This window comes from Ambystoma mexicanum, chromosome 8, assembly GCF_040938575.1.
Source record: "Ambystoma mexicanum isolate Mex_15411 chromosome 8, UKY_AmexF1_1, whole genome shotgun sequence".
NCBI lineage: Eukaryota > Metazoa > Chordata > Amphibia > Caudata > Ambystomatidae > Ambystoma > Ambystoma mexicanum.
Window position 1 is genome coordinate 731,478,059 of NC_090929.1, and position 15,624 is coordinate 731,493,682.

Consider the following 15,624-nt stretch of genomic DNA (forward strand, 5'->3'; position numbering starts at 1 on the left):
AAAGTACAAAACTCACTAGGCCCAGAGCCTACGGCTGCACCACACTGAATGCGCCCGATCTCGTCTGATCTCGGAAGCTAAGCAGTGTCGGGCCTAGTTAGTACCTGGATGGGAGACGGCCTGGGAATACCAGGTGCTGTAGGCTATTTTGTGCTCCATGATTAGTAATTGCGCAACTTCTCAATTACTTTTCAAATTTGGTATGTTTCCAAAATAATTTTATCCCGTTTTATAGCGGAAATGTTGGACAACATTATGAGGGCTGGAGCTACCTATTTACATATAATTAGCATACAGGTAGTGTGTTCATGGGTAATAAATCGACTTTCACATGTAATGCAGTACAGAGAATATTGAGTCCTTCAAGAGGCATGAAAGAAAGCCGTTATTGTGTTGATTGTTCTCTCCACCTCCCTGCAACAGAAACAGGATGGATGGATTAAAGTTATCCTACCAGACATAGGAGTCCTGAATGGGCCCACCAGTCTTATATATCTCGCCTGATCAAGCGCTGATCGAGCGATGAGCGTGGTATCATGTTGCAAGTGGCTGCATGGCTTAGCTTACTAAATGCAAATGCATAAGAGTAATATTCTTAGCATTTCTAGAGTCTACGGCCACACCACACTGAATGCGCCCGATCTCGTCTGATCTCGGAAGCTAAGCAGTGTCGGGCCTAGTTAGTACCTGGATGGGAGACCGCCTGGGAATACCAGGTGCTGTAGGCTTTTTTGTGCTCCAAGTTCAGGAAGTGAGCCATTTCTCAATTGCCTTTCAAAACTGCAAGGTCTAGCCGACTAGATGCTTAAAAGTACAAAACTCACTAGGCCCAGAGCCTACGGCCACACCACACTGAATGCGCCCGATCTCGTCTGATCTCGGAAGCTAAGCAGTGTCGGGCCTAGTTAGTACCTGGATGGGAGACCGCCTGGGAATACCAGGTGCTGTAGGCTTTTTTGTGCTCCAAGTTCAGGAAGTGAGCCATTTCTCAATTGCCTTTCAAAACTGCAAGGTCTAGCCGACTAGATGCTTAAAAGTACAAAACTCACTAGGACCAGAGCCTACGGCCACACCACACTGAATGTGCCCGATCTCGTCTGATCTCAGAAGCTAAGCAGTGTCGGGCCTAGTTAGTACCTGGATGGGAGACCGCCTGGGAATACCAGGTGCTGTAGGCTTTTTTGTGCTCCAAGTTCAGGAAGTGAGCCATTTCTCAATTGCCTTTCAAAACTGCAAGGTCTAGCCGACTAGATGCTTAAAAGTACAAAACTCACTAGGACCAGAGCCTACGGCCACACCACACTGAATGCGCCCGATCTCGTCTGATCTCGGAAGCTAAGCAGTGTCGGGCCTAGTTAGTACCTGGATGGGAGACCGCCTGGGAATACCAGGTGCTGTAGGCTTTTTTGTGCTCCAAGTTCAGGAAGTGAGCCATTTCTCAATTGCCTTTCAAAACTGCAAGGTCTAGCCGACTAGATGCTTAAAAGTACAAAACTCACTAGGCCCAGAGCCTACGGCCACACCACACTGAATGCGCCTGATCTCGTCTGATCTCGGAAGCTAAGCAGTGTCGGGCCTAGTTAGTACCTGGATGGGAGACCGCCTGGGAATACCAGGTGCTGTAGGCTTTTTTGTGCTCCAAGTTCAGGAAGTGAGCCATTTCTCAATTGCCTTTCAAAACTGCAAGGTCTAGCCGACTAGATGCTTAAAAGTACAAAACTCACTAGGACCAGAGCCTACGGCCACACCACACTGAATGTGCCCGATCTCGTCTGATCTCAGAAGCTAAGCAGTGTCGGGCCTAGTTAGTACCTGGATGGGAGACCGCCTGGGAATACCAGGTGCTGTAGGCTTTTTTGTGCTCCAAGTTCAGGAAGTGAGCCATTTCTCAATTGCCTTTCAAAACTGCAAGGTCTAGCCGACTAGATGCTTAAAAGTACAAAACTCACTAGGATCTGAGCCTACGGCCACACCACACTGAATGCGCCCGATCTCGTCTGATCTCGGAAGCTAAGCAGTGTCGGGCCTAGTTAGTACCTGGATGGGAGACTGCCTGGGAATACCAGGTGCTGTAGGCTTTTTTGTGCTCCAAGTTCAGGAAGTGAGCCATTTCTCAATTGCCTTTCAAAACTGCAAGGTCTAGCCGACTAGATGCTTAAAAGTACAAAACTCACTAGGCCCAGAGCCTACGGCCACACCACACTGAATGCGCCCGATCTCGTCTGATCTCGGAAGCTAAGCAGTGTCGGGCCTAGTTAGTACCTGGATGGGAGACCGCCTGGGAATACCAGGTGCTGTAGGCTATTTTGTGCTCCATGATTAGTAATTGCGCAACTTCTCAATTACTTTTCAAATTTGGTATGTTTCCAAAATAATTTTATCCCGTTTTATAGCGGAAATGTTGGACAACATTATGAGGGCTGGAGCTACCTATTTACATATAATTAGCATACAGGTAGTGTGTTCATGGGTAATAAATCGACTTTCACATGTAATGCAGTACAGAGAATATTGAGTCCTTCAAGAGGCATGAAAGAAAGGCGTTATTGTGTTGATTGTTCTCTCCACCTCCCTGCAACAGAAACAGGATGGATGGATTAAAGTTATCCTACCAGACATAGGAGTCCTGAATGGGCCCACCAGTCTTATATATCTCGCCTGATCGAGCCTGATCGAGCGATGAGCGTGGTATCATGTTGCAAGTGGCTGCATGGCTTAGCTTACTAAATGCAAATGCATAAGAGTAATATTCTTAGCATTTCTAGAGCCTACGGCCACACCACACTGAATGCGCCCGATCTCGTCTGATCTCGGAAGCTAAGCAGTGTCGGGCCTAGTTAGTACCTGGATGGGAGACCGCCTGGGAATACCAGGTGCTGTAGGCTTTTTTGTGCTCCAAGTTCAGGAAGTGAGCCATTTCTCAATTGCCTTTCAAAACTGCAAGGTCTAGCCGACTAGATGCTTAAAAGTACAAAACTCACTAGGCCCAGAGCCTACGGCCACACCACACTGAATGCGCCCGATCTCGTCTGATCTCGGAAGCTAAGCAGTGTCGGGCCTAGTTAGTACCTGGATGGGAGACCGCCTGGGAATACCAGGTGCTGTAGGCTTTTTTGTGCTCCAAGTTCAGGAAGTGAGCCATTTCTCAATTGCCTTTCAAAACTGCAAGGTCTAGCCGACTAGATGCTTAAAAGTACAAAACTCACTAGGACCAGAGCCTACGGCCACACCACACTGAATGCGCCCGATCTCGTCTGATCTCGGAAGCTAAGCAGTGTCGGGCCTAGTTAGTACCTGGATGGGAGACCGCCTGGGAATACCAGGTGCTGTAGGCTTTTTTGTGCTCCAAGTTCAGGAAGTGAGCCATTTCTCAATTGCCTTTCAAAACTGCAAGGTCTAGCCGACTAGATGCTTAAAAGTACAAAACTCACTAGGCCCTGAGCCTACGGCCACACCACACTGAATGCGCCCGATCTCGTCTGATCTCGGAAGCTAAGCAGTGTCGGGCCTAGTTAGTACCTGGATGGGAGACCGCCTGGGAATACCAGGTGCTGTAGGCTATTTTGTGCTCCATGATTAGTAATTGCACAACTTCTCAATTACTTTTCAAATTTGGTATGTTTCCAAAATAATTTTATCCCGTTTTATAGCGGAAATGTTGGACAACATTATGAGGGCTGGAGCTACCTATTTACATATAATTAGCATACAGGTAGTGTGTTCATGGGTAATAAATCGACTTTCACATGTAATGCAGTACAGAGAATATTGAGTCCTTCAAGAGGCATGAAAGAAAGCCGTTATTGTGTTGATTGTTCTCTCCACCTCCCTGCAACAGAAACAGGATGGATGGATTAAAGTTATCCTACCAGACATAGGAGTCCTGAATGGGCCCACCAGTCTTATATATCTCGCCTGATCGAGCCTGATCGAGCGATGAGCGTGGTATCATGATGCAAGTGGCTGCATGGCTTAGCTTACTAAATGCAAATGCATAAGAGTAATATTCTTAGCATTTCTAGAGCCTACGGCCACACCACACTGAATGCGCCCGATCTCGTCTGATCTCGGAAGCTAAGCAGTGTCGGGCCTAGTTAGTACCTGGATGGGAGACTGCCTGGGAATACCAGGTGCTGTAGGCTTTTTTGTGCTCCAAGTTCAGGAAGTGAGCCATTTCTCAATTGCCTTTCAAAACTGCAAGGTCTAGCCGACTAGATGCTTAAAAGTACAAAACTCACTAGGCCCAGAGCCTACGGCCACACCACACTGAATGCGCCCGATCTCGTCTGATCTCGGAAGCTAAGCAGTGTCGGGCCTAGTTAGTACCTGGATGGGAGACGGCCTGGGAATACCAGGTGCTGTAGGCTTTTTTGTGCTCCAAGTTCAGGAAGTGAGCCATTTCTCAATTGCCTTTCAAAACTGCAAGGTCTAGCCGACTAGATGCTTAAAAGTACAAAACTCACTAGGACCAGAGCCTACGGCCACACCACACTGAATGCGCCCGATCTCGTCTGATCTCGGAAGCTAAGCAGTGTCGGGCCTAGTTAGTACCTGGATGGGAGACCGCCTGGGAATACCAGGTGCTGTAGGCTTTTTTGTGCTCCAAGTTCAGGAAGTGAGCCATTTCTCAATTGCCTTTCAAAACTGCAAGGTCTAGCCGACTAGATGCTTAAAAGTACAAAACTCACTAGGCCCAGAGCCTACGGCCACACCACACTGAATGCGCCCGATCTCGTCTGATCTCGGAAGCTAAGCAGTGTCGGGCCTAGTTAGTACCTGGATGGGAGACCGCCTGGGAATACCAGGTGCTGTAGGCTATTTTGTGCTCCATGATTAGTAATTGCACAACTTCTCAATTACTTTTCAAATTTGGTATGTTTCCAAAATAATTTTATCCCGTTTTATAGCGGAAATGTTGGACAACATTATGAGGGCTGGAGCTACCTATTTACATATAATTAGCATACAGGTAGTGTGTTCATGGGTAATAAATCGACTTTCACATGTAATGCAGTACAGAGAATATTGAGTCCTTCAAGAGGCATGAAAGAAAGCCGTTATTGTGTTGATTGTTCTCTCCACCTCCCTGCAACAGAAACAGGATGGATGGATTAAAGTTATCCTACCAGACATAGGAGTCCTGAATGGGCCCACCAGTCTTATATATCTCGCCTGATCGAGCCTGATCGAGCGCTGATCGAGCGATGAGCGTGGTATCATGTTGCAAGTGGCTGCATGGCTTAGCTTACTAAATGCAAATGCATAAGAGTAATATTCTTAGCATTTCTAGAGCCTACGGCCACACCACACTGAATGCGCCCGATCTCGTCTGATCTCGGAAGCTAAGCAGTGTCGGGCCTAGTTAGTACCTGGATGGGAGACCGCCTGGGAATACCAGGTGCTGTAGGCTTTTTTGTGCTCCAAGTTCAGGAAGTGAGCCATTTCTCAATTGCCTTTCAAAACTGCAAGGTCTAGCCGACTAGATGCTTAAAAGTACAAAACTCACTAGGCCCAGAGCCTACGGCCACACCACACTGAATGCGCCTGATCTCGTCTGATCTCGGAAGCTAAGCAGTGTCGGGCCTAGTTAGTACCTGGATGGGAGACCGCCTGGGAATACCAGGTGCTGTAGGCTTTTTTGTGCTCCAAGTTCAGGAAGTGAGCCATTTCTCAATTGCCTTTCAAAACTGCAAGGTCTAGCCGACTAGATGCTTAAAAGTACAAAACTCACTAGGACCAGAGCCTACGGCCACACCACACTGAATGTGCCCGATCTCGTCTGATCGCAGAAGCTAAGCAGTGTCGGGCCTAGTTAGTACCTGGATGGGAGACCGCCTGGGAATACCAGGTGCTGTAGGCTTTTTTGTGCTCCAAGTTCAGGAAGTGAGCCATTTCTCAATTGCCTTTCAAAACTGCAAGGTCTAGCCGACTAGATGCTTAAAAGTACAAAACTCACTAGGATCTGAGCCTACGGCCACACCACACTGAATGCGCCCGATCTCGTCTGATCTCGGAAGCTAAGCAGTGTCGGGCCTAGTTAGTACCTGGATGGGAGACTGCCTGGGAATACCAGGTGCTGTAGGCTTTTTTGTGCTCCAAGTTCAGGAAGTGAGCCATTTCTCAATTGCCTTTCAAAACTGCAAGGTCTAGCCGACTAGATGCTTAAAAGTACAAAACTCACTAGGCCCAGAGCCTACGGCCACACCACACTGAATGCGCCCGATCTCGTCTGATCTCGGAAGCTAAGCCGTGTCGGGCCTAGTTAGTACCTGGATGGGAGACCGCCTGGGAATACCAGGTGCTGTAGGCTATTTTGTGCTCCATGATTAGTAATTGCGCAACTTCTCAATTACTTTTCAAATTTGGTATGTTTCCAAAATAATTTTATCCCGTTTTATAGCGGAAATGTTGGACAACATTATGAGGGCTGGAGCTACCTATTTACATATAATTAGCATACAGGTAGTGTGTTCATGGGTAATAAATCGACTTTCACATGTAATGCAGTACAGAGAATATTGAGTCCTTCAAGAGGCATGAAAGAAAGGCGTTATTGTGTTGATTGTTCTCTCCACCTCCCTGCAACAGAAACAGGATGGATGGATTAAAGTTATCCTACCAGACATAGGAGTCCTGAATGGGCCCACCAGTCTTATATATCTCGCCTGATCGAGCCTGATCGAGCGATGAGCGTGGTATCATGTTGCAAGTGGCTGCATGGCTTAGCTTACTAAATGCAAATGCATAAGAGTAATATTCTTAGCATTTCTAGAGCCTACGGCCACACCACACTGAATGCGCCCGATCTCGTCTGATCTCGGAAGCTAAGCAGTGTCGGGCCTAGTTAGTACCTGGATGGGAGACCGCCTGGGAATACCAGGTGCTGTAGGCTTTTTTGTGCTCCAAGTTCAGGAAGTGAGCCATTTCTCAATTGCCTTTCAAAACTGCAAGGTCTAGCCGACTAGATGCTTAAAAGTACAAAACTCACTAGGCCCAGAGCCTACGGCCACACCACACTGAATGCGCCCGATCTCGTCTGATCTCGGAAGCTAAGCAGTGTCGGGCCTAGTTAGTACCTGGATGGGAGACCGCCTGGGAATACCAGGTGCTGTAGGCTTTTTTGTGCTCCAAGTTCAGGAAGTGAGCCATTTCTCAATTGCCTTTCAAAACTGCAAGGTCTAGCCGACTAGATGCTTAAAAGTACAAAACTCACTAGGACCAGAGCCTACGGCCACACCACACTGAATGCGCCCGATCTCGTCTGATCTCGGAAGCTAAGCAGTGTCGGGCCTAGTTAGTACCTGGATGGGAGACCGCCTGGGAATACCAGGTGCTGTAGGCTTTTTTGTGCTCCAAGTTCAGGAAGTGAGCCATTTCTCAATTGCCTTTCAAAACTGCAAGGTCTAGCCGACTAGATGCTTAAAAGTACAAAACTCACTAGGCCCTGAGCCTACGGCCACACCACACTGAATGCGCCCGATCTCGTCTGATCTCGGAAGCTAAGCAGTGTCGGGCCTAGTTAGTACCTGGATGGGAGACCGCCTGGGAATACCAGGTGCTGTAGGCTATTTTGTGCTCCATGATTAGTAATTGCACAACTTCTCAATTACTTTTCAAATTTGGTATGTTTCCAAAATAATTTTATCCCGTTTTATAGCGGAAATGTTGGACAACATTATGAGGGCTGGAGCTACCTATTTACATATAATTAGCATACAGGTAGTGTGTTCATGGGTAATAAATCGACTTTCACATGTAATGCAGTACAGAGAATATTGAGTCCTTCAAGAGGCATGAAAGAAAGCCGTTATTGTGTTGATTGTTCTCTCCACCTCCCTGCAACAGAAACAGGATGGATGGATTAAAGTTATCCTACCAGACATAGGAGTCCTGAATGGGCCCACCAGTCTTATATATCTCGCCTGATCGAGCCTGATCGAGCGATGAGCGTGGTATCATGATGCAAGTGGCTGCATGGCTTAGCTTACTAAATGCAAATGCATAAGAGTAATATTCTTAGCATTTCTAGAGCCTACGGCCACACCACACTGAATGCGCCCGATCTCGTCTGATCTCGGAAGCTAAGCAGTGTCGGGCCTAGTTAGTACCTGGATGGGAGACTGCCTGGGAATACCAGGTGCTGTAGGCTTTTTTGTGCTCCAAGTTCAGGAAGTGAGCCATTTCTCAATTGCCTTTCAAAACTGCAAGGTCTAGCCGACTAGATGCTTAAAAGTACAAAACTCACTAGGCCCAGAGCCTACGGCCACACCACACTGAATGCGCCCGATCTCGTCTGATCTCGGAAGCTAAGCAGTGTCGGGCCTAGTTAGTACCTGGATGGGAGATGGCCTGGGAATACCAGGTGCTGTAGGCTTTTTTGTGCTCCAAGTTCAGGAAGTGAGCCATTTCTCAATTGCCTTTCAAAACTGCAAGGTCTAGCCGACTAGATGCTTAAAAGTACAAAACTCACTAGGACCAGAGCCTACGGCCACACCACACTGAATGCGTCTGATCTCGGAAGCTAAGCAGTGTCGGGCCTAGTTAGTACCTGGATGGGAGACCGCCTGGGAATACCAGGTGCTGTAGGCTTTTTTGTGCTCCAAGTTCAGGAAGTGAGCCATTTCTCAATTGCCTTTCAAAACTGCAAGGTCTAGCCGACTAGATGCTTAAAAGTACAAAACTCACTAGGCCCAGAGCCTACGGCTACACCACACTGAATGCATCTGATCTCGGAAGCTAAGCAGTGTCGGCCCTAGTTAGTACCTGGATGGGAGACCGCCTGGGAATACCAGGTGCTGTAGGCTATTTTGTGCTCCATGATTAGTAATTGCACAACTTCTCAATTACTTTTCAAATTTGGTATGTTTCCAAAATAATTTTATCCCGTTTTATAGCGGAAATGTTGGACAACATTATGAGGGCTGGAGCTACCTATTTACATATAATTAGCATACAGGTAGTGTGTTCATGGGTAATAAATCGACTTTCACATGTAATGCAGTACAGAGAATATTGAGTCCTTCAAGAGGCATGAAAGAAAGCCGTTATTGTGTTGATTGTTCTCTCCACCTCCCTGCAACAGAAACAGGATGGATGGATTAAAGTTATCCTACCAGACATAGGAGTCCTGAATGGGCCCACCAGTCTTATATATCTCGCCTGATCGAGCGCTGATCGAGCGATGAGCGTGGTATCATGTTGCAAGTGGCTGCATGGCTTAGCTTACTAAATGCAAATGCATAAGAGTAATATTCTTAGCATTACTAGAGCCTACGGCCACACCAGACTGAATGCGCCCGATCTCGTCTGATCTCGGAAGCTAAGCAGTGTCGGGCCTAGTTAGTACCTGGATGGGAGACCGCCTGGGAATACCAGGTGCTGTAGGCTTTTTTGTGCTCCAAGTTCAGGAAGTGAGCCATTTCTCAATTGCCTTTCAAAACTGCAAGGTCTAGCCGACTAGATGCTTAAAAATACAAAACTCACTAGGCCCAGAGCCTACGGCCACACCACACTGAATGCGCCCGATCTCGTCTGATCTCGGAAGCTAAGCAGTGTCGGGCCTAGTTAGTACCTGGATGGGAGACGGCCTGGGAATACCAGGTGCTGTAGGCTTTTTTGTGCTCCAAGTTCAGGAAGTGAGCCATTTCTCAATTGCCTTTCAAAACTGCAAGGTCTAGCCGACTAGATGCTTAAAAGTACAAAACTCACTAGGACCAGAGCCTACGGCCACACCACACTGAATGCGCCCGATCTCGTCTGATCTCGGAAGCTAAGCAGTGTCGGGCCTAGTTAGTACCTGGATGGGAGACTGCCTGGGAATACCAGGTGCTGTAGGCTTTTTTGTGCTCCAAGTTCAGGAAGTGAGCCATTTCTCAATTGCCTTTCAAAACTGCAAGGTCTAGCCGACTAGATGCTTAAAAGTACAAAACTCACTAGGCCCAGAGCCTACGGCTGCACCACACTGAATGCGCCCGATCTCGTCTGATCTCGGAAGCTAAGCAGTGTCGGGCCTAGTTAGTACCTGGATGGGAGACGGCCTGGGAATACCAGGTGCTGTAGGCTATTTTGTGCTCCATGATTAGTAATTGCGCAACTTCTCAATTACTTTTCAAATTTGGTATGTTTCCAAAATAATTTTATCCCGTTTTATAGCGGAAATGTTGGACAACATTATGAGGGCTGGAGCTACCTATTTACATATAATTAGCATACAGGTAGTGTGTTCATGGGTAATAAATCGACTTTCACATGTAATGCAGTACAGAGAATATTGAGTCCTTCAAGAGGCATGAAAGAAAGCCGTTATTGTGTTGATTGTTCTCTCCACCTCCCTGCAACAGAAACAGGATGGATGGATTAAAGTTATCCTACCAGACATAGGAGTCCTGAATGGGCCCACCAGTCTTATATATCTCGCCTGATCAAGCGCTGATCGAGCGATGAGCGTGGTATCATGTTGCAAGTGGCTGCATGGCTTAGCTTACTAAATGCAAATGCATAAGAGTAATATTCTTAGCATTTCTAGAGTCTACGGCCACACCACACTGAATGCGCCCGATCTCGTCTGATCTCGGAAGCTAAGCAGTGTCGGGCCTAGTTAGTACCTGGATGGGAGACCGCCTGGGAATACCAGGTGCTGTAGGCTTTTTTGTGCTCCAAGTTCAGGAAGTGAGCCATTTCTCAATTGCCTTTCAAAACTGCAAGGTCTAGCCGACTAGATGCTTAAAAGTACAAAACTCACTAGGCCCAGAGCCTACGGCCACACCACACTGAATGCGCCCGATCTCGTCTGATCTCAGAAGCTAAGCAGTGTCGGGCCTAGTTAGTACCTGGATGGGAGACCGCCTGGGAATACCAGGTGCTGTAGGCTTTTTTGTGCTCCAAGTTCAGGAAGTGAGCCATTTCTCAATTGCCTTTCAAAACTGCAAGGTCTAGCCGACTAGATGCTTAAAAGTACAAAACTCACTAGGACCAGAGCCTACGGCCACACCACACTGAATGTGCCCGATCTCGTCTGATCTCAGAAGCTAAGCAGTGTCGGGCCTAGTTAGTACCTGGATGGGAGACCGCCTGGGAATACCAGGTGCTGTAGGCTTTTTTGTGCTCCAAGTTCAGGAAGTGAGCCATTTCTCAATTGCCTTTCAAAACTGCAAGGTCTAGCCGACTAGATGCTTAAAAGTACAAAACTCACTAGGACCAGAGCCTACGGCCACACCACACTGAATGCGCCCGATCTCGTCTGATCTCGGAAGCTAAGCAGTGTCGGGCCTAGTTAGTACCTGGATGGGAGACCGCCTGGGAATACCAGGTGCTGTAGGCTTTTTTGTGCTCCAAGTTCAGGAAGTGAGCCATTTCTCAATTGCCTTTCAAAACTGCAAGGTCTAGCCGACTAGATGCTTAAAAGTACAAAACTCACTAGGCCCAGAGCCTACGGCCACACCACACTGAATGCGCCTGATCTCGTCTGATCTCGGAAGCTAAGCAGTGTCGGGCCTAGTTAGTACCTGGATGGGAGACCGCCTGGGAATACCAGGTGCTGTAGGCTTTTTTGTGCTCCAAGTTCAGGAAGTGAGCCATTTCTCAATTGCCTTTCAAAACTGCAAGGTCTAGCCGACTAGATGCTTAAAAGTACAAAACTCACTAGGACCAGAGCCTACGGCCACACCACACTGAATGTGCCCGATCTCGTCTGATCTCAGAAGCTAAGCAGTGTCGGGCCTAGTTAGTACCTGGATGGGAGACCGCCTGGGAATACCAGGTGCTGTAGGCTTTTTTGTGCTCCAAGTTCAGGAAGTGAGCCATTTCTCAATTGCCTTTCAAAACTGCAAGGTCTAGCCGACTAGATGCTTAAAAGTACAAAACTCACTAGGATCTGAGCCTACGGCCACACCACACTGAATGCGCCCGATCTCGTCTGATCTCGGAAGCTAAGCAGTGTCGGGCCTAGTTAGTACCTGGATGGGAGACTGCCTGGGAATACCAGGTGCTGTAGGCTTTTTTGTGCTCCAAGTTCAGGAAGTGAGCCATTTCTCAATTGCCTTTCAAAACTGCAAGGTCTAGCCGACTAGATGCTTAAAAGTACAAAACTCACTAGGCCCAGAGCCTACGGCCACACCACACTGAATGCGCCCGATCTCGTCTGATCTCGGAAGCTAAGCAGTGTCGGGCCTAGTTAGTACCTGGATGGGAGACCGCCTGGGAATACCAGGTGCTGTAGGCTATTTTGTGCTCCATGATTAGTAATTGCGCAACTTCTCAATTACTTTTCAAATTTGGTATGTTTCCAAAATAATTTTATCCCGTTTTATAGCGGAAATGTTGGACAACATTATGAGGGCTGGAGCTACCTATTTACATATAATTAGCATACAGGTAGTGTGTTCATGGGTAATAAATCGACTTTCACATGTAATGCAGTACAGAGAATATTGAGTCCTTCAAGAGGCATGAAAGAAAGGCGTTATTGTGTTGATTGTTCTCTCCACCTCCCTGCAACAGAAACAGGATGGATGGATTAAAGTTATCCTACCAGACATAGGAGTCCTGAATGGGCCCACCAGTCTTATATATCTCGCCTGATCGAGCCTGATCGAGCGATGAGCGTGGTATCATGTTGCAAGTGGCTGCATGGCTTAGCTTACTAAATGCAAATGCATAAGAGTAATATTCTTAGCATTTCTAGAGCCTACGGCCACACCACACTGAATGCGCCCGATCTCGTCTGATCTCGGAAGCTAAGCAGTGTCGGGCCTAGTTAGTACCTGGGTGGGAGACCGCCTGGGAATACCAGGTGCTGTAGGCTTTTTTGTGCTCCAAGTTCAGGAAGTGAGCCATTTCTCAATTGCCTTTCAAAACTGCAAGGTCTAGCCGACTAGATGCTTAAAAGTACAAAACTCACTAGGCCCAGAGCCTACGGCCACACCACACTGAATGCGCCCGATCTCGTCTGATCTCGGAAGCTAAGCAGTGTCGGGCCTAGTTAGTACCTGGATGGGAGACCGCCTGGGAATACCAGGTGCTGTAGGCTTTTTTGTGCTCCAAGTTCAGGAAGTGAGCCATTTCTCAATTGCCTTTCAAAACTGCAAGGTCTAGCCGACTAGATGCTTAAAAGTACAAAACTCACTAGGACCAGAGCCTACGGCCACACCACACTGAATGCGCCCGATCTCGTCTGATCTCGGAAGCTAAGCAGTGTCGGGCCTAGTTAGTACCTGGATGGGAGACCGCCTGGGAATACCAGGTGCTGTAGGCTATTTTGTGCTCCATGATTAGTAATTGCACAACTTCTCAATTACTTTTCAAATTTGGTATGTTTCCAAAATAATTTTATCCCGTTTTATAGCGGAAATGTTGGACAACATTATGAGGGCTGGAGCTACCTATTTACATATAATTAGCATACAGGTAGTGTGTTCATGGGTAATAAATCGACTTTCACATGTAATGCAGTACAGAGAATATTGAGTCCTTCAAGAGGCATGAAAGAAAGCCGTTATTGTGTTGATTGTTCTCTCCACCTCCCTGCAACAGAAACAGGATGGATGGATTAAAGTTATCCTACCAGACATAGGAGTCCTGAATGGGCCCACCAGTCTTATATATCTCGCCTGATCGAGCCTGATCGAGCGATGAGCGTGGTATCATGATGCAAGTGGCTGCATGGCTTAGCTTACTAAATGCAAATGCATAAGAGTAATATTCTTAGCATTTCTAGAGCCTACGGCCACACCACACTGAATGCGCCCGATCTCGTCTGATCTCGGAAGCTAAGCAGTGTCGGGCCTAGTTAGTACCTGGATGGGAGACTGCCTGGGAATACCAGGTGCTGTAGGCTTTTTTGTGCTCCAAGTTCAGGAAGTGAGCCATTTCTCAATTGCCTTTCAAAACTGCAAGGTCTAGCCGACTAGATGCTTAAAAGTACAAAACTCACTAGGCCCAGAGCCTACGGCCACACCACACTGAATGCGCCCGATCTCGTCTGATCTCGGAAGCTAAGCAGTGTCGGGCCTAGTTAGTACCTGGATGGGAGACGGCCTGGGAATACCAGGTGCTGTAGGCTTTTTTGTGCTCCAAGTTCAGGAAGTGAGCCATTTCTCAATTGCCTTTCAAAACTGCAAGGTCTAGCCGACTAGATGCTTAAAAGTACAAAACTCACTAGGACCAGAGCCTACGGCCACACCACACTGAATGCGCCCGATCTCGTCTGATCTCGGAAGCTAAGCAGTGTCGGGCCTAGTTAGTACCTGGATGGGAGACCGCCTGGGAATACCAGGTGCTGTAGGCTTTTTTGTGCTCCAAGTTCAGGAAGTGAGCCATTTCTCAATTGCCTTTCAAAACTGCAAGGTCTAGCCGACTAGATGCTTAAAAGTACAAAACTCACTAGGCCCAGAGCCTACGGCCACACCACACTGAATGCGCCCGATCTCGTCTGATCTCGGAAGCTAAGCAGTGTCGGGCCTAGTTAGTACCTGGATGGGAGACCGCCTGGGAATACCAGGTGCTGTAGGCTATTTTGTGCTCCATGATTAGTAATTGCACAACTTCTCAATTACTTTTCAAATTTGGTATGTTTCCAAAATAATTTTATCCCGTTTTATAGCGGAAATGTTGGACAACATTATGAGGGCTGGAGCTACCTATTTACATATAATTAGCATACAGGTAGTGTGTTCATGGGTAATAAATCGACTTTCACATGTAATGCAGTACAGAGAATATTGAGTCCTTCAAGAGGCATGAAAGAAAGCCGTTATTGTGTTGATTGTTCTCTCCACCTCCCTGCAACAGAAACAGGATGGATGGATTAAAGTTATCCTACCAGACATAGGAGTCCTGAATGGGCCCACCAGTCTTATATATCTCGCCTGATCGAGCCTGATCGAGCGCTGATCGAGCGATGAGCGTGGTATCATGTTGCAAGTGGCTGCATGGCTTAGCTTACTAAATGCAAATGCATAAGAGTAATATTCTTAGCATTTCTAGAGCCTACGGCCACACCACACTGAATGCGCCCGATCTCGTCTGATCTCGGAAGCTAAGCAGTGTCGGGCCTAGTTAGTACCTGGATGGGAGACCGCCTGGGAATACCAGGTGCTGTAGGCTTTTTTGTGCTCCAAGTTCAGGAAGTGAGCCATTTCTCAATTGCCTTTCAAAACTGCAAGGTCTAGCCGACTAGATGCTTAAAAGTACAAAACTCACTAGGCCCAGAGCCTACGGCCACACCACACTGAATGCGCCTGATCTCGTCTGATCTCGGAAGCTAAGCAGTGTCGGGCCTAGTTAGTACCTGGATGGGAGACCGCCTGGGAATACCAGGTGCTGTAGGCTTTTTTGTGCTCCAAGTTCAGGAAGTGAGCCATTTCTCAATTGCCTTTCAAAACTGCAAGGTCTAGCCGACTAGATGCTTAAAAGTACAAAACTCACTAGGACCAGAGCCTACGGCCACACCACACTGAATGTGCCCGATCTCGTCTGATCGCAGAAGCTAAGCAGTGTCGGGCCTAGTTAGTACCTGGATGGGAGACCGCCTGGGAATACCAGGTGCTGTAGGCTTTTTTGTGCTCCAAGTTCAGGAAGTGAGCCATTTCTCAATTGCCTTTCAAAACTGCAAGGTCTAGCCGACTA

At 47.6% G+C, this 15,624-nt stretch overlaps 50 non-coding genes and 2 pseudogenes across 50 annotated transcripts; all 52 read left to right on the forward strand.

Annotated features, from left to right (window-relative positions):
• The first annotated feature begins 26 nt into the window (after positions 1–26).
• On the forward strand, positions 27–145 carry LOC138480363 (5S ribosomal RNA). The gene has a single exon (XR_011274045.1). It is a non-coding gene; the product is annotated as a 5S ribosomal RNA (ribosomal RNA).
• A 464-nt stretch (positions 146–609) lies between these two features.
• On the forward strand, positions 610–728 carry LOC138477833 (5S ribosomal RNA). The gene has a single exon (XR_011271756.1). It is a non-coding gene; the product is annotated as a 5S ribosomal RNA (ribosomal RNA).
• A 106-nt stretch (positions 729–834) lies between these two features.
• On the forward strand, positions 835–953 carry LOC138476143 (5S ribosomal RNA). Its single transcript, XR_011270221.1, has one exon. It is a non-coding gene; the product is annotated as a 5S ribosomal RNA (ribosomal RNA).
• A 106-nt stretch (positions 954–1,059) lies between these two features.
• On the forward strand, positions 1,060–1,178 carry LOC138479827 (5S ribosomal RNA). The gene has a single exon (XR_011273566.1). It is a non-coding gene; the product is annotated as a 5S ribosomal RNA (ribosomal RNA).
• Positions 1,179–1,284: 106 nt separating this feature from the next.
• LOC138476144 (5S ribosomal RNA) lies at positions 1,285–1,403 on the forward strand. The gene has a single exon (XR_011270222.1). It is a non-coding gene; the product is annotated as a 5S ribosomal RNA (ribosomal RNA).
• Positions 1,404–1,509: 106 nt separating this feature from the next.
• On the forward strand, positions 1,510–1,628 carry LOC138478082 (5S ribosomal RNA). Its single transcript, XR_011271982.1, has one exon. It is a non-coding gene; the product is annotated as a 5S ribosomal RNA (ribosomal RNA).
• Positions 1,629–1,734: 106 nt separating this feature from the next.
• LOC138479829 (5S ribosomal RNA) lies at positions 1,735–1,853 on the forward strand. The gene has a single exon (XR_011273567.1). It is a non-coding gene; the product is annotated as a 5S ribosomal RNA (ribosomal RNA).
• Positions 1,854–1,959: 106 nt separating this feature from the next.
• Positions 1,960–2,078, forward strand: LOC138478424 (5S ribosomal RNA). The gene has a single exon (XR_011272293.1). It is a non-coding gene; the product is annotated as a 5S ribosomal RNA (ribosomal RNA).
• A 106-nt stretch (positions 2,079–2,184) lies between these two features.
• LOC138476145 (5S ribosomal RNA) lies at positions 2,185–2,303 on the forward strand. The gene has a single exon (XR_011270223.1). It is a non-coding gene; the product is annotated as a 5S ribosomal RNA (ribosomal RNA).
• Positions 2,304–2,766: 463 nt separating this feature from the next.
• Positions 2,767–2,885, forward strand: LOC138476147 (5S ribosomal RNA). The gene has a single exon (XR_011270225.1). It is a non-coding gene; the product is annotated as a 5S ribosomal RNA (ribosomal RNA).
• A 106-nt stretch (positions 2,886–2,991) lies between these two features.
• On the forward strand, positions 2,992–3,110 carry LOC138476149 (5S ribosomal RNA). Its single transcript, XR_011270226.1, has one exon. It is a non-coding gene; the product is annotated as a 5S ribosomal RNA (ribosomal RNA).
• Positions 3,111–3,216: 106 nt separating this feature from the next.
• LOC138476150 (5S ribosomal RNA) lies at positions 3,217–3,335 on the forward strand. The gene has a single exon (XR_011270227.1). It is a non-coding gene; the product is annotated as a 5S ribosomal RNA (ribosomal RNA).
• A 106-nt stretch (positions 3,336–3,441) lies between these two features.
• LOC138476151 (5S ribosomal RNA) lies at positions 3,442–3,560 on the forward strand. The gene has a single exon (XR_011270228.1). It is a non-coding gene; the product is annotated as a 5S ribosomal RNA (ribosomal RNA).
• A 463-nt stretch (positions 3,561–4,023) lies between these two features.
• On the forward strand, positions 4,024–4,142 carry LOC138478425 (5S ribosomal RNA). The gene has a single exon (XR_011272294.1). It is a non-coding gene; the product is annotated as a 5S ribosomal RNA (ribosomal RNA).
• Positions 4,143–4,248: 106 nt separating this feature from the next.
• LOC138479677 (5S ribosomal RNA) lies at positions 4,249–4,367 on the forward strand. Its single transcript, XR_011273430.1, has one exon. It is a non-coding gene; the product is annotated as a 5S ribosomal RNA (ribosomal RNA).
• Positions 4,368–4,473: 106 nt separating this feature from the next.
• On the forward strand, positions 4,474–4,592 carry LOC138476152 (5S ribosomal RNA). Its single transcript, XR_011270229.1, has one exon. It is a non-coding gene; the product is annotated as a 5S ribosomal RNA (ribosomal RNA).
• A 106-nt stretch (positions 4,593–4,698) lies between these two features.
• Positions 4,699–4,817, forward strand: LOC138476154 (5S ribosomal RNA). Its single transcript, XR_011270231.1, has one exon. It is a non-coding gene; the product is annotated as a 5S ribosomal RNA (ribosomal RNA).
• Positions 4,818–5,291: 474 nt separating this feature from the next.
• Positions 5,292–5,410, forward strand: LOC138476155 (5S ribosomal RNA). The gene has a single exon (XR_011270232.1). It is a non-coding gene; the product is annotated as a 5S ribosomal RNA (ribosomal RNA).
• A 106-nt stretch (positions 5,411–5,516) lies between these two features.
• Positions 5,517–5,635, forward strand: LOC138478083 (5S ribosomal RNA). The gene has a single exon (XR_011271983.1). It is a non-coding gene; the product is annotated as a 5S ribosomal RNA (ribosomal RNA).
• Positions 5,636–5,741: 106 nt separating this feature from the next.
• LOC138473836 (5S ribosomal RNA) lies at positions 5,742–5,860 on the forward strand. The gene has a single exon (XR_011268947.1). It is a non-coding gene; the product is annotated as a 5S ribosomal RNA (ribosomal RNA).
• Positions 5,861–5,966: 106 nt separating this feature from the next.
• On the forward strand, positions 5,967–6,085 carry LOC138478426 (5S ribosomal RNA). The gene has a single exon (XR_011272295.1). It is a non-coding gene; the product is annotated as a 5S ribosomal RNA (ribosomal RNA).
• A 106-nt stretch (positions 6,086–6,191) lies between these two features.
• LOC138478789 (5S ribosomal RNA) lies at positions 6,192–6,310 on the forward strand. The gene has a single exon (XR_011272624.1). It is a non-coding gene; the product is annotated as a 5S ribosomal RNA (ribosomal RNA).
• A 463-nt stretch (positions 6,311–6,773) lies between these two features.
• Positions 6,774–6,892, forward strand: LOC138476156 (5S ribosomal RNA). The gene has a single exon (XR_011270233.1). It is a non-coding gene; the product is annotated as a 5S ribosomal RNA (ribosomal RNA).
• Positions 6,893–6,998: 106 nt separating this feature from the next.
• Positions 6,999–7,117, forward strand: LOC138476157 (5S ribosomal RNA). The gene has a single exon (XR_011270234.1). It is a non-coding gene; the product is annotated as a 5S ribosomal RNA (ribosomal RNA).
• Positions 7,118–7,223: 106 nt separating this feature from the next.
• LOC138476158 (5S ribosomal RNA) lies at positions 7,224–7,342 on the forward strand. Its single transcript, XR_011270235.1, has one exon. It is a non-coding gene; the product is annotated as a 5S ribosomal RNA (ribosomal RNA).
• A 106-nt stretch (positions 7,343–7,448) lies between these two features.
• LOC138476161 (5S ribosomal RNA) lies at positions 7,449–7,567 on the forward strand. The gene has a single exon (XR_011270237.1). It is a non-coding gene; the product is annotated as a 5S ribosomal RNA (ribosomal RNA).
• A 463-nt stretch (positions 7,568–8,030) lies between these two features.
• LOC138478427 (5S ribosomal RNA) lies at positions 8,031–8,149 on the forward strand. Its single transcript, XR_011272296.1, has one exon. It is a non-coding gene; the product is annotated as a 5S ribosomal RNA (ribosomal RNA).
• A 106-nt stretch (positions 8,150–8,255) lies between these two features.
• Positions 8,256–8,374, forward strand: LOC138480196 (5S ribosomal RNA). The gene has a single exon (XR_011273901.1). It is a non-coding gene; the product is annotated as a 5S ribosomal RNA (ribosomal RNA).
• A 106-nt stretch (positions 8,375–8,480) lies between these two features.
• LOC138474556 (5S ribosomal RNA) lies at positions 8,481–8,589 on the forward strand (annotated as a pseudogene).
• Positions 8,590–8,695: 106 nt separating this feature from the next.
• LOC138474739 (5S ribosomal RNA) lies at positions 8,696–8,804 on the forward strand (annotated as a pseudogene).
• A 464-nt stretch (positions 8,805–9,268) lies between these two features.
• On the forward strand, positions 9,269–9,387 carry LOC138479182 (5S ribosomal RNA). Its single transcript, XR_011272980.1, has one exon. It is a non-coding gene; the product is annotated as a 5S ribosomal RNA (ribosomal RNA).
• A 106-nt stretch (positions 9,388–9,493) lies between these two features.
• On the forward strand, positions 9,494–9,612 carry LOC138479678 (5S ribosomal RNA). Its single transcript, XR_011273431.1, has one exon. It is a non-coding gene; the product is annotated as a 5S ribosomal RNA (ribosomal RNA).
• A 106-nt stretch (positions 9,613–9,718) lies between these two features.
• On the forward strand, positions 9,719–9,837 carry LOC138478429 (5S ribosomal RNA). Its single transcript, XR_011272297.1, has one exon. It is a non-coding gene; the product is annotated as a 5S ribosomal RNA (ribosomal RNA).
• A 106-nt stretch (positions 9,838–9,943) lies between these two features.
• On the forward strand, positions 9,944–10,062 carry LOC138480364 (5S ribosomal RNA). The gene has a single exon (XR_011274046.1). It is a non-coding gene; the product is annotated as a 5S ribosomal RNA (ribosomal RNA).
• Positions 10,063–10,526: 464 nt separating this feature from the next.
• Positions 10,527–10,645, forward strand: LOC138477835 (5S ribosomal RNA). Its single transcript, XR_011271757.1, has one exon. It is a non-coding gene; the product is annotated as a 5S ribosomal RNA (ribosomal RNA).
• A 106-nt stretch (positions 10,646–10,751) lies between these two features.
• Positions 10,752–10,870, forward strand: LOC138478990 (5S ribosomal RNA). The gene has a single exon (XR_011272806.1). It is a non-coding gene; the product is annotated as a 5S ribosomal RNA (ribosomal RNA).
• Positions 10,871–10,976: 106 nt separating this feature from the next.
• LOC138479830 (5S ribosomal RNA) lies at positions 10,977–11,095 on the forward strand. Its single transcript, XR_011273568.1, has one exon. It is a non-coding gene; the product is annotated as a 5S ribosomal RNA (ribosomal RNA).
• A 106-nt stretch (positions 11,096–11,201) lies between these two features.
• LOC138476162 (5S ribosomal RNA) lies at positions 11,202–11,320 on the forward strand. Its single transcript, XR_011270238.1, has one exon. It is a non-coding gene; the product is annotated as a 5S ribosomal RNA (ribosomal RNA).
• Positions 11,321–11,426: 106 nt separating this feature from the next.
• Positions 11,427–11,545, forward strand: LOC138478084 (5S ribosomal RNA). The gene has a single exon (XR_011271984.1). It is a non-coding gene; the product is annotated as a 5S ribosomal RNA (ribosomal RNA).
• Positions 11,546–11,651: 106 nt separating this feature from the next.
• LOC138479831 (5S ribosomal RNA) lies at positions 11,652–11,770 on the forward strand. Its single transcript, XR_011273569.1, has one exon. It is a non-coding gene; the product is annotated as a 5S ribosomal RNA (ribosomal RNA).
• Positions 11,771–11,876: 106 nt separating this feature from the next.
• On the forward strand, positions 11,877–11,995 carry LOC138478430 (5S ribosomal RNA). The gene has a single exon (XR_011272298.1). It is a non-coding gene; the product is annotated as a 5S ribosomal RNA (ribosomal RNA).
• A 106-nt stretch (positions 11,996–12,101) lies between these two features.
• Positions 12,102–12,220, forward strand: LOC138476163 (5S ribosomal RNA). Its single transcript, XR_011270239.1, has one exon. It is a non-coding gene; the product is annotated as a 5S ribosomal RNA (ribosomal RNA).
• A 463-nt stretch (positions 12,221–12,683) lies between these two features.
• LOC138477683 (5S ribosomal RNA) lies at positions 12,684–12,802 on the forward strand. The gene has a single exon (XR_011271619.1). It is a non-coding gene; the product is annotated as a 5S ribosomal RNA (ribosomal RNA).
• Positions 12,803–12,908: 106 nt separating this feature from the next.
• On the forward strand, positions 12,909–13,027 carry LOC138476164 (5S ribosomal RNA). Its single transcript, XR_011270240.1, has one exon. It is a non-coding gene; the product is annotated as a 5S ribosomal RNA (ribosomal RNA).
• A 106-nt stretch (positions 13,028–13,133) lies between these two features.
• LOC138476165 (5S ribosomal RNA) lies at positions 13,134–13,252 on the forward strand. Its single transcript, XR_011270241.1, has one exon. It is a non-coding gene; the product is annotated as a 5S ribosomal RNA (ribosomal RNA).
• Positions 13,253–13,715: 463 nt separating this feature from the next.
• Positions 13,716–13,834, forward strand: LOC138478431 (5S ribosomal RNA). Its single transcript, XR_011272299.1, has one exon. It is a non-coding gene; the product is annotated as a 5S ribosomal RNA (ribosomal RNA).
• Positions 13,835–13,940: 106 nt separating this feature from the next.
• On the forward strand, positions 13,941–14,059 carry LOC138479679 (5S ribosomal RNA). Its single transcript, XR_011273432.1, has one exon. It is a non-coding gene; the product is annotated as a 5S ribosomal RNA (ribosomal RNA).
• Positions 14,060–14,165: 106 nt separating this feature from the next.
• Positions 14,166–14,284, forward strand: LOC138476166 (5S ribosomal RNA). Its single transcript, XR_011270242.1, has one exon. It is a non-coding gene; the product is annotated as a 5S ribosomal RNA (ribosomal RNA).
• Positions 14,285–14,390: 106 nt separating this feature from the next.
• LOC138476167 (5S ribosomal RNA) lies at positions 14,391–14,509 on the forward strand. The gene has a single exon (XR_011270243.1). It is a non-coding gene; the product is annotated as a 5S ribosomal RNA (ribosomal RNA).
• A 474-nt stretch (positions 14,510–14,983) lies between these two features.
• On the forward strand, positions 14,984–15,102 carry LOC138476168 (5S ribosomal RNA). The gene has a single exon (XR_011270244.1). It is a non-coding gene; the product is annotated as a 5S ribosomal RNA (ribosomal RNA).
• Positions 15,103–15,208: 106 nt separating this feature from the next.
• On the forward strand, positions 15,209–15,327 carry LOC138478085 (5S ribosomal RNA). The gene has a single exon (XR_011271985.1). It is a non-coding gene; the product is annotated as a 5S ribosomal RNA (ribosomal RNA).
• A 106-nt stretch (positions 15,328–15,433) lies between these two features.
• Positions 15,434–15,552, forward strand: LOC138473837 (5S ribosomal RNA). The gene has a single exon (XR_011268948.1). It is a non-coding gene; the product is annotated as a 5S ribosomal RNA (ribosomal RNA).
• The last annotated feature ends 72 nt before the right edge of the window (positions 15,553–15,624 follow it).